General features: G+C 36.9%; 1 long non-coding RNA gene across 1 annotated transcript in view; it reads left to right on the plus strand.

Annotated features, from left to right (window-relative positions):
• The window catches only part of LOC128286902 (uncharacterized), a 24,922-nt gene continuing 12,293 nt past the window's right edge, over nt 1-12,629 (plus strand). The window contains exons 1-2 of the long non-coding RNA XR_008277590.1: nt 1-77; nt 703-953. This is a non-coding gene — a long non-coding RNA (uncharacterized LOC128286902). The remainder of the gene's footprint in view (nt 78-702; nt 954-12,629) is intronic.

The following is a 12,629-nucleotide window of genomic DNA, read 5'->3' on the forward strand; positions in this document are numbered from 1 at the left end:
TCAAGAATCCAAAGAAGAACGAGGAAAAGAAAAAGTAAAGGACTAAATTGTAAGGTTTAGTCACATTTTGTATCAAGGTAAGTTTACAGTAAATAAATGCAATATTCTTTTATTTTACATTATTATTGTCAATTTCCAGCATTTATATATTATGTTATGAAAATATTTAAAGTCGAATTTAAGGTGAAGTGACGGAGGAAAAGTGTTAGAAAGCCGGTTGAACCCTAGGAATGTTAGGATATTAAGGTTGACAGAGACGAGAACGAAATGAGCCATGTAAGTCCATATTAGAAATATGGCTTTGGAGATAGGATTGAGCCATGTAAGTCCATATTATATATGGCATTGGAGACAGAATAATTCATGTAAGTCCATGTCAAAGACATGGCATTGGCGAGGATATTGATGAGCGAGAGCGACCCTAGTATCCTTAGTATTCCGAGTGGTTCAACGGGTCAGGATCTGAGTTAAATTACAGTGAATTAACAGCAAAGGAAAAGTAGATTATACTTATGAAAAAGGAAAGGTCAGGTAAGAAAGAAGGTAAGGGAATAAAGAAGAAGATAGAAATTAAGAAGTAAAGAAATTTATGATGTTAGATGATATTATGCATAATTATCCATTATGTTGAATGTTGTGATTTATTTGCTTGTAAGCTTACTAAGCCTAGTGCTTAATCTCTTTATTTTCTTCTTCTTATAGTACTTATCTAGTCACTCGGGGATCGAAGGAAATGTCGGAGGCCGATCACACTATCAAAGAAATAACTCGGTATAACTAGACGTTTTGTTTTGGGTATGGCATGTATAGAAACTTAGCTACTTTTGGTATAATATGAATAATGAATGATGTGTAAATACTTGCTAGTGATTAGCTAAGAAAATAGCTGATGATATACATGTTTATTAATATGTATGATTGAATGATGATTATCACATGAAAATTATGAAAATGTGAAAGTAACCTAAAACAGATTCAAGTACAGAAATGATGTAACTTTGAAAAATCACTAAAATTGTAGAAACATATTTTGAAGATGAATAATATATGAAATTAAAGCTTATTATGTATATTTTCTTATGGAATAAGAAAAACAGGTAAAAGTATTATATTTTATGATATATCTGAGTTTTAGTGAAACAGGGTCAGAGCGATTTCTGGATCCTCTGTTTCAACTTTGGAAATTCACCATAAATTGTACAAAACTAATTAGAAGGTATAATTTATATGGTTAGAATTATTGTTGAATCTAGTTTTGGGAGAAACAAACGACTTAGTCATATGAATTTTGTACAGGAAGAAAAATGGTTTGTAGTAAGAAGAGGTCAGTGCAGTCGAGTTTTGAATAGGGGAAACTTTAACTAATAAACTGTACTAATTGGCTAAGTCAAAAATTCTAGAAAAAAATTAGTAGATATATATATGAGTCTAGTTTTATGAAAAATTTACGGATCTTAATTTCGAGTTTTGAAACTCAAGAAATGAATTTTTAAGTAACCATGACGCAGAAAAACAGTTTATTCTGAAAATTAAAATAAGTGATTTAGAGTTGTTTAAAAGGTAAGATAAGTTTAGTAACATCTCAAGCTTGACTCCGGTGATGGTTTTGGGCGTGGGGGCGTTACACCTAAGCCCATCACAGTAACAATATCTTATATACATTAATCAGTAAACAGAGTCCTATCCAACTAGCCTCTGCATACCATCTCCATTCATTCCTACACTTCATGTGGGGTTTAAAACACCCACCCATCCCTACACTCCAAGTGGTATCGAATGCGGCACATAATCAGTAAATTGCAGTTGAGTTGCCAGATAATAGGCTTAAGAACCTTTCAATACACTTCCTTCAAATATCACTATCCCAACCCAATGCAATGCAACATATAGTATATGTCATGCTAATACATGAATATCAGTTATACATATAGTTTAGTATTCATTCATATAATCATCATGCTCAGTACATACATCATACATACAGTTCATGCATTTAAGGGTCTAAGTAGTGCTTTCTGACCCTACAGTAGGTTCACAGTTGACTTGGGCGACCCGTGCATCCTTAGAATACATTTCAGTTAATTGGGCTCACATGCCCATGTGAACCCACACGCCCGTGTGGCTCATACGGCCTAATTTGGCCTTGGCCGTGTGGATCACACGGTCTGGCCTAGAATCTCACACGCTCGTGTGGACTACCTGTGTAGACTCACACGCTCGTGTGGCTCACACTACCCAAATAAGTTTAGCCCATGTGTCGCACACGGCCTACCTGGCCATTACACGGCAGTGTCTTGCACGCACGGCCTGACTTCATCCATCACACGTCTGTGTTATGGCACACAGCCTACCATAGGGCGACCACACGCCCCTGTGGTGTTGACAGTTTGTGATTTTGTCTTCTACTGAATCCCATTTTCTGCATTTTTGGGTACACACCTAGTATCGATTCGCTGTGAAAACTATCCCGAACCTTTCAGAACCTAAAATTGACAATACCAAGGTCTGAATTTATCAATTTTAACGAAACTCAAGTGGAAATACTTCATAATTATAGCCCTACAACATCACTAAATGCACTCGAATACTTATCGCTACCGAGCCAAAATCTCCAACCCTTAATTTGCTGTTGAATCCTCAACCAAAACTTGTCCTTCGCCTAAATCGACAGCAACATAAACAAGCCCTTCATCAAACACTTAACTAAGAACATCGAGATTAAATAGAATAGGACTTACCAAATGAAATCAACATGAAATTGCGCCAAAAGAGAAACCAATTGAGACCAAAAAGGAAAAGGGGAAGAAAATCAAAAGAAAACAAATGGGGACGATGGAAGCACAGAAACGTAACAAAAAGAAAAGAGTTATTGGGGTAAATAAAATAAAATAAAATAAAATAAAAACTTTGATATCCCCTAACTCCCCACTACTCAGGTTTATTGGAAAAACTAAAACTCTGTAAGCCAAAGGAGAAAAAATATTAACAATCCCGTTTGTGCCAAGATTCGAAACAATATCTCCAACACACATCTTAACCACCAGACCAGCAGGCCCATTCTGATATGGTTTTACTAATAATCTAATATAAGCCCGCTGAACAAGTTTAAAGTTTAAGTCAGAAAAATACCAAAATTTGTCAAATGCAAGGCTTGAACTTGAGACCTCACACACACACCCAAAACACTTAACCACTACAATAGGTACACAGTTGTCACAAATTCACAAAAGCCGAAATAGAAATTTTGGGGCGTTATAACTCTACCCCTAAAAGAAATTTTGGCCTCGAAATTTACTTGATCAGAATAGATGAGGATACTGCTGACGATCGTATCCTCAAGCTCCCACATGGCCTCCTCAGTGCTATGATTATACTACAGCACTTTCACTAAAGGGATAGACTTCCTTCGAAAAACCTTTACATATTGATCCAGAATCTAAACCGGCTCCTCCTAGAAGGTCAAATCTGGCCTAACTTCAATCTCCTCAACAAGGATAATATGAGTAGGATTAGAGCGATAACACCTCAACATCGAGATGTGGAATACGTCATGAATACGGTCTAGCTCTAGAGGTTACTCCAATTGATAAGCGACCGGTCCCACTCGCTTTAGAATTCAGTAAGGCCCAATAAACCTAGGGCTCAACTTGTCCTTGCGGCCGAACCTCAAAACCTTCTTCCATGGCGAGACCTTAAGAAACACGAAATCCCCTATAGAATACTCAATTTCACACCTCTTCAGATCAGCATAAGACTTTTGTCTATCATAAATAGCCTTTAGATGATCTCGGAACCTTACTCTCAATTTCGGAAACCAATTCAGGACCCAAAACACGTCGTTCACCTAACTCAGTCCAACATAGGGGAGTGCGACACTTACGTCCATACAAAGCTTTGTAAGGTGCCATCTGAATGCTAGATTGGAAGTTGTTATTATAGGCGAACTCTGCTAGCGGTAGATAATCTTCCTAACTGCCTCGGAAATTAATAACACAACTCCCCAATATATCCTCCAGCAACTGAATCACCCTCTCAGATTGACTATCAGTCTGAGGATGGGACACATTACTGAAGTCCAATCTTGAACCTAGAGCCTCATGTAACTTTTTTCAGAACCGAAACGTGAAGCAATAATCCCTATCAGAAATGATTGAGACCGGTACCCCATTGAGTCTCACTATCTTAGAAATGTAAAGTTTGGCTAACTTCTAAAGAGAATAGTCGATCCTAACTGGAATGAAGTGCGCAGACTTGGTCAATCGATCCACAATGAACCATACCGAATCCTTCTTAGTAGGTGTCAAGGGCAACTCACTAACGAAGTCTATCGTTACCCGCTTCCACTTTCATAACAGAATCTTAACTGGTTGTAGCAAACTCGAAAGTAATTGATGCTCAGCCTTAACCTGCTGGCATGTCAGATATTGTGCCATAAAATCAGTAACCTCATGTTTCAAACTTGACCACCAGTATAGTTCTTAGAGATCTCGGTACATCTTATTCTCACCGGGATGCATAGCATAAGGGCTACTATTTGCCTCTCTCAGAATAGACTACCTCAGATCAGTATCATTCGGTACACAAATTTGACCATGAAAACAGAGTACCCCATTATTATTCAACCCAAAATCCGTAGTGCTGCCACTCTTAACTCGACGAAACCAAAGACCCAATGATTCATCCTCTAATTGTCTACTCCGAATCTGTCCTATCCAAGTCGGTTTAACCCGTAGCTTAGCCAACAAACTCTCATCGTCGAACAAACTAAGTCGAGTGAACATCACTCTAAGATCAGTTATTGCACTACAGCTTAACGCATCGGCCACCACATTGGCCTTGCCAGGATGATACTCAATAATACAATTATAGTCCTTAAGCATCTCAATCCATCTACGTTGCTTAAGATTCAACACATTCTGAGTCAGGAGGTATTTAAGGCTTTTCTGATCAGTGTAGATAATGCACTTCTCACCGTACAGATAGTGCCTCCAAATTTTCAAGGTAAAGACTACGGCGGCCAATTCCAAATCACGCGTCAGATAGTTTGCCTCATGCGTCTTCAGCTGACGAGACATATATGCTACTACCTTACCATCCTGTATCAGTATGCAACCCAAATCCACATGTGACGCGTCACTGTAAACCACAAACTCATTTACAGGTTCAGGCTGTATCGGAACAGGAGCCTCAGTCAGAACAATCTTGAGTTTCACAATACTCTCTTGCCGTGCATCAGTCCAGACGAAAGGGACACATTTATGCAGAAGCTTAGTCAAGTGAGCTGCAATCAAAGAGAATCCCTCAACAAACTGACAATAATAACTAGCCAAACCCAGAAAGCTACGGATCTCCAACACATTCTTAAGTTATTTCTAATCTAGTATAGCCTCAATCTTACGAGGATCAACTCGAATCCCCTTAGCAAAAACTACATGTCCTAGAAGTGTCACTTCTCGTAACCAAAATTTGCACTTACTAAATTTAGCATAGAGCTATTTTTCCCTTAAAATTTGAATGACCACTCTAAGGTGCTCGTCATGCTCATCCTCAATCTTAGAATAAACCAATATGTCGTCAATGAAATCTATGACGAACTGATTCAGGTAGGGCTGAAATACTCAATTCATCAGATCCATAAATGTGGCCGGTGTATTCGTCAACCCAAAAGGCATAACTAAGAACTTGTAATGTCCATAACGAGTCCTAAATGCCGTCTTAAGCACATCCACCTCTTTAACCCTCAACTGATGGCACCCTGAATGGAGACCGATCCTAGAGAATACCGAAGCCTCTCGAAACTGATCAAATAAGTCATCAATCCTCAGAAGTGGATACTTGTTCTTAATAGTCAGCTTATTCAAATGTCGATAATCTATACATATCCTCATGGTCTTATCCTTCTTCTTAACAAGAAGAACCGATGCTCCTCATGTAGACACACTGGGGCGGATGAAACCACAGTCCAATAGTTCTTGCAGTTGAGCCTTAAGCTCTGTAAGCTCTTTTGGTATCATACGGTAGGGAGCGATAGACACCGGAGCTATGCTAGGAAGAAGCTCAATCTCAAATTTCACTTCTTGATTCGAAAGTAAACTTGGTAACTCCTCAGGAAAGACATCCGAAAAATCCCTTACAGTTCTAATGTCCTTTACAGTAGAGTCCCTAGAAATGGAAACACTAACATAAGCCAAAAACGTCTCACATCCCTTACGAACCAGTTTTTCAGCCACCAGTGCAAAGATTACATTAGTCAAATAATCCTGATGTTCTCCAATCACGACTACCTCATTATCCTCCTCAGTTCTTAAGACAACCCTCTTTGTCGCACAATCCAGACTGACACGGTGCTTGACTAAGTAGTCCATTCCAGAATCAGGTCGAACTCCCCAAACGGAAGCTCTATCAGATTAGCCAGAAATACCGACCCTTGAACCTTTAGCGGAACATCTCTATACAGTTTGCTAACCCGAACCGATTGCTCCAGTGGACTCAGTACAGTTACCTTACTAGAAGTACTCTCAACCAAAATCCCAAAGTTTCCACACACAGTGTTAGGTGCATAGGAATGTGTAGAACCTATGTCTATCAAAGCAAAGTAAGATACATCATAAATTAAGAACTTACCAATAATGACGTTTAGAGCATATCTGCCCTCTCGGCGATGAGTAACATAAACAAGAGCAGGCTGTCATGCCTCTGTCTGTCCAATACCTCTGCCTGGTACTTTCTATCTAGGCCTATACCGTTACCACCACTGGTCTGACCACGGCCCCTCGGTGGCTGCTGAATTACCCTGTGTGGCTACCCAATACCAGAACCCAAAGCTTGTATCTGATCGACCCTGGGCAGATACTCCCGTATACGGTGCTCTAATGACCCACACTTCAAACATACCTCAATCCTCCTTCAACACTTGCTCTGATAGCGTCTCTCACAGTCTCCACACAGCTGCAATCCAGTAGGAGCAATAGGGGGCCCAATTCTAATCGGCCTATTAGTCCTGACCTTTTTCTTTAGCCTTTACACTGAACTCGAGGGTTCTGAATCCCTCTTGTTCTTACTCCTCTCACGCTCCCTGTTTTGGCGCTCAGCGCACTTAACCTCTTCTGCGATCTTCACATTCTCTACCAGAATGGAGAACTCTCGCTCTCTCTACGGAGTTATCAGTACCCTCAGATTATCCCTAATGTTGTCCTTAAAATAGACACATCTCTCATATTCAAACGCCACCATACCTCGCGTATAGCGGCTCAATCTAAAAAACTCGGCCTCATACTCGGCCACTAATCGGTCTCCCTGTGTGAGGTTCAAAAACTCACACCTACGGGCATCAATATAAATAGCTCTCACATACTTCCCTTGAAAGGCAGACTTAAAGAACTCCCAAGACAGACAATCGGGCTGTGTGCCCTCCTTAATAGTTAGCCACTACTGATAGACCTCATCGCAAAGCAACGAGATTGTACCCTTCAATTTCTGCTCAGGGGTACAGTCTAAATCATTCATTATCCTCTTAATAGCCTCCATCCAGTACTCAACCATATTAGGGGCGACTTCAGTGACACCCTTAAAAAGTTTAGCTCCATTAGACTAGAGTCGTTTCGTAACCGACCCTCGGCCCTAGATCTGATATTGGGCCCAACGATCCTCTCCAGTATCTTTAATATAGCCTGGGACAATGCGTCGTCCCCTGTCATGTGATCTTGAGACCCAGTCTCAGTAGCAGGTGATACCGACGTCTCAGTCGTATCTAGATTCGGTATGCTGCCTAGATAAGAGGATTCAGCTCGAGCCCTTACAGCCTCTACCTCGGCCTCTAGTACCACGTCCACGGATACCTAGTGTGCTCATGTTTTATCTACATTACAAATTTTATAAATCAGTTACAGTTTCAGTATTTGTTAATAGGTGTTTTATGTAAAGTAGTATCATAAATTCAGAGTTTGTTCCTCATAAACACAGTTTCTATTAGTTTTAGTTTCACTACGGTTTCAGTATAAACTATCTAGAGTGTTTTCATGACAAACTATCTTATAACATTATAACAGTTTATTAAAATACTTACAGAATCGGCACCGGAGACTCGGTGTACCACATTCTCAGTCAAATCACTTCAAATCATTTGAAAATCAGTTCTTAAAAACTAAGTTTTAAAACCAAAGTCCACAGTCGAGTTTTGCAACCTGGATCTGATACCACTAATTGTAACACCCCAAACTCAGCCTAGATGTTATGGTTGAATCTGGCAATGCCACATGAAATGGGATTTGAAAACAAATTTATCAAGTTAAAATTGTTTCCGTTTATTAGCTTTTATTTATCTTTCATTAATTTCAAAACTATTTTCTCGTTAATTTGTTTGTTTAAAACCTATTCTGTAGCGGAAGCTTTTAAAACCATGATATCTAAAGAAAATCGTTCTCGTTTAGGAAAAACGTTGTGTTTAATAAAACTGAGATTTCGTTATAGTTCAAAAGTTTATGAAAACAGTTAAAAATCCAAAATAAATTCAAACCATCCAAAAGTCCTAAATTACATAAAAAAATAACCCATAAATATAGAGAATAAAACCATTAATGAAGTTTAACCAGTACAATAAACAAATGGTCATCATTGAGTCCTCGGTCGTGCCGGTCCATTTAAATCTGGGGATACAGTTAAAACAGAAAGGGGTGAGTTTACGAAAACTCAGTGTGTAAGCTCCACAGAGGACATGCATATAGTCAAACAACAGTCATCAGTCAAATGCAGTCCGGGCCTAAGCCCATTTCAGTTTCAGTAACAGTTAGGACCTTAGCCCATTTCAGTTTCAGTATCAGATATGCATTAGGGCCTAAGCTCATCACAATAACAATATCAGATATACATTAATTAGTAAACAGAGTCCTACCCAACTAGCCTATACACACTATCTTCGTCTATCCCTACACTCCATATGATGTTTAAAACGCCCACCCATCCCTACACTCTAAGTAGTACCGAATGTGACGCATAATCAGTAAATTGCAGCTGAGCTGTCAGATAATAGGCTTAAGAGTCTTTCAGTACACTTCCTCCAAATATCAACATTCCAACCCAATGCAATGCAACATATAGTATATGTCATGCTAATACATGAATATCAGTTATACATACAGTTCAGTATTTATTCATATAATCATCATGCTCAGTACATACATCATACATACAGTTCACGTATTTAAAGGTCTAAGTAGTGCTTACCGACCCTACAGTAGGTTCACAATCGACTTGGGTGACCTGTGCAGCCTTAGAATACATTTTAGTTAAATGGGCTCACACGCCCATGTGGCCTACCCGTGTGGGCCCACATCCCGTGTAGCCCATACGGCCCAATTTGGCCTTGGTCATGTAGATCATATGACCTAGCCTAGAATTCCACATGCTCGTGTGGACTACCCGTGTAGCTCACACGGCCCAAATCAATCTAACCTATGTGTCGCAAACGGCCTACCTGGCCATCACACGGCCATGTTTTGCGCGCACGGCCTGGCCTCGTCTATCACACGTCAGTGTTATAGCTCACGGTCTACCACACGAGCGACCACACGCCTGTGTTGCGTCAACAGTTTACGATTTTGGCTTTCGTCAAATCCCATTTTCTGCGTTTTGGGTACACACCTAGTATCAATACGCTGTGAAAACTATCCCGAGCCTTCCAGAACCTAAAATTAACAATATCAAGGTCCAAATTTATCAATTTTAACAAAACTCAACCAGAAATACTTCACAATTATAGCCCTACAACATCACTAAACGCATTCGAATACTTACCGCTATCGAGCCGAAATCTCTAACCCTTAATTCGCTGCTGAATCCTCAATCAAAACTTGTCCTTCACCTAAATTGAAAGCAACATAAACAAACCCCTCATCAAACACTTAACCAAGAACATCAAGATTAAACAGAATAGGACTTACCGAATGAAATCAACAGGAAATTGGGCCAAAAAGGAAGCCAATTGAAATCGAAAAGGAAAAATGGAAGAAAATCAAAAGAATACAGATGGGGAAGATGGAAGCACAGAAACGTAACAAAAAAAAAAGAGCTATTGGGGAAAATAAAATAAAAATAAAAATAAAAAATAAACTTTAATATCCCCTAACTCCCCACTACTCAGGTTTCCTAGAAAAATTGAAACTCTATAAGCTAATGGAGCAAAAATATTAACAATTCCGCTTGTGTCAAGATTTAAACACAAAACCTCCAACACACCAACACACATCTTAACCACCAGACCAGCAAACCCATTCTAATATAGTTTTACCAATAATCTAATATAAGCTCGTTGAACAAGTCTAAGGCTTAAGTCAGAAAAATATCAAAATTTGTCAAATGTAAGGCTTGAACTTGAGACCTCTCACACACAATCAGCACACTTAACCATTACAACAGGTACATAGTTGTCATAATTTCACAAAAGCCGAAATAGCAATTTTGGGGTGTTACATGACCTTTCTTGTATTCTTATATTAGATCCAAAGGTTTTTTTTTTACCTAACTGTAAAGATGATGAATTGATTTCTTTTCTTTTCTACTCTTATCCTGCCGCTCTATTTTTTAATACCATTTATAATGATTGATGAAGCAAAAAAAAATTCAATTGAACTTATTCCTTCAATTGGCATTTTTGCTTATCCCCCTCTCGTTTAAAAATTGAAACTTAGATAAGCGCTTTATAAACATATGTATAAAAAGAACATATTTCATTTAGCTCATTCGTACCTACCATAACTAGTTATTTTGGTTTTTTACTAGTGGCTTTAACTATAACTTCAGGTTTATTTATTGGTTTGAGTAAGGTAAGACTTATTTGAAAATTAATTCAATGAACGAACAATTCATAAAAAACAAAGCTTTCTGTCCTATTCCATATATTATATAACTCCTTACCGTGTTAATTATCAATTGTTAGGTATTGATATTCGTGGGTAATAGAAATTAATATTTAGGGATAGATATTATCTTTCTTTTTCTCCTTTCAAATAAATTGAAATGATTGAAGTATCGATTTTAGATAGAGTTCTAGGGGTGTGCATTTTTCAGATGTAACCAAATTAACTAGTTGAGCTGAATTAATCCTGTTAATTGGTCGGCTACCAAATCTAATTTGATCGGGAGTCAGTTAAAGGTTTTTTAAAATTTTTGTCATTAGTTAATTCAATTCAAAATCATGTAATTAATCAAATTAATTGATTAATAAAATATTATAGGTCCAATATATTAGATAGGTCCAATATAATCCAAAATATAAAATTTAATAGATTTATATATATTTTTATAATGAGCTTAAAAAGTATTATGAAAATTAAAATTATTTGAAAAATAAATAAAACTAAATAAACAAAAGTAAAATTAAAAATAAAAGAAACATGTCAAAATTTTGGTTATTAACCACCTAAATTAATTTGAAATCATTCATGTCATTAATAGGCTTCTAAAAAGTTTAGTTCAGTTAATGGTTAAGGATTTTAAAATTTTGGTTAATCCAGTTAATGGTAATTTAATTCGGGTATTAATTGAAATGGCCATTTGAGCATCTTTAATCATTTCAATTCAAGTCATTCAAATTATTTGATTGATTCATTTTGAATTCAAATCAATTAAGATTTAGAGTGTTAATATAATGAAATCAAGTCAGGGTCAAATTTTTTGAGCCAGCTTACCACTTATTAATTAAACAACTTTTATTTTCTTTTGGGACAAAATGAGAAAATCATCCAAAATATTGATATATAGTTGGTTTAGGGTTAATTTAATTTGGATTGGATGAATTCATATTTTAAAAAATTAAATTATTTTAAGTTTGGATTTTTTTCAAATATTTGTGTAGGTATTTTGAGTTTGGATAAAACTATGTTTAATCTTGAATTTTATAATTTTTTCAATTTGGTTTTTATTTTATTGGGTTCACATTAGTCTATAAACTTAACTTTTCTCAATTTGGTCTATGAACTTGGACTCTATTTGTCGGATTGATGATGTGGCACTTTGAGATTGTTCCATGTAATCATCTAAAAATTACAAAATTTTATATAAAATAAAAAAAAACACAAATTTTAAAAATTTTAAAAAAATTCTACAAAAAACATATTGGTGATGATGTGGTATAATCTAAGTGTGCCACAATATTATACATTAACAAAATCCAAGTTCAAGGATTAAATTGGAAAAAGCTGCCAAGTTTCAAAACTATGATAGATGAAAAAGGTTCAAGGACTAAATGTTATTGCATCTCTTTTGAGTTCGAACCAATTCATGTCCAAATTGAATAGTTCAAATTGTTAACTTTTTATAATTAAGTCAAGTTGGATTGAGTTTAGATTTAAATTAATTGGATTAAATCTTTGAATTAGAGATAGAATCAATTGATTGCTTAGCACTTCTTTATTAACAAAATTTAGTTCAAATTTTGGTCAAACAACTTTTTTGGGGGGACAAAACAGAAAATTATCCAAAATATTGATACATAGTTTGGGCCCTGACCCTAAACCCAAACTCCCATTTACAAACTATTGTTCTTTGCAATCTTTCAATTACAACTGTCTCTGGCCAAAATTATAGGCTTCAAAACTATAACAATGTTGGGCCTAATAACAAAAAAAAAAAAA

The sequence above is a fragment of the Gossypium arboreum genome, chromosome 13 (genome assembly GCF_025698485.1).
Source record: "Gossypium arboreum isolate Shixiya-1 chromosome 13, ASM2569848v2, whole genome shotgun sequence".
Taxonomy (NCBI): Eukaryota; Viridiplantae; Streptophyta; class Magnoliopsida; order Malvales; family Malvaceae; genus Gossypium; species Gossypium arboreum.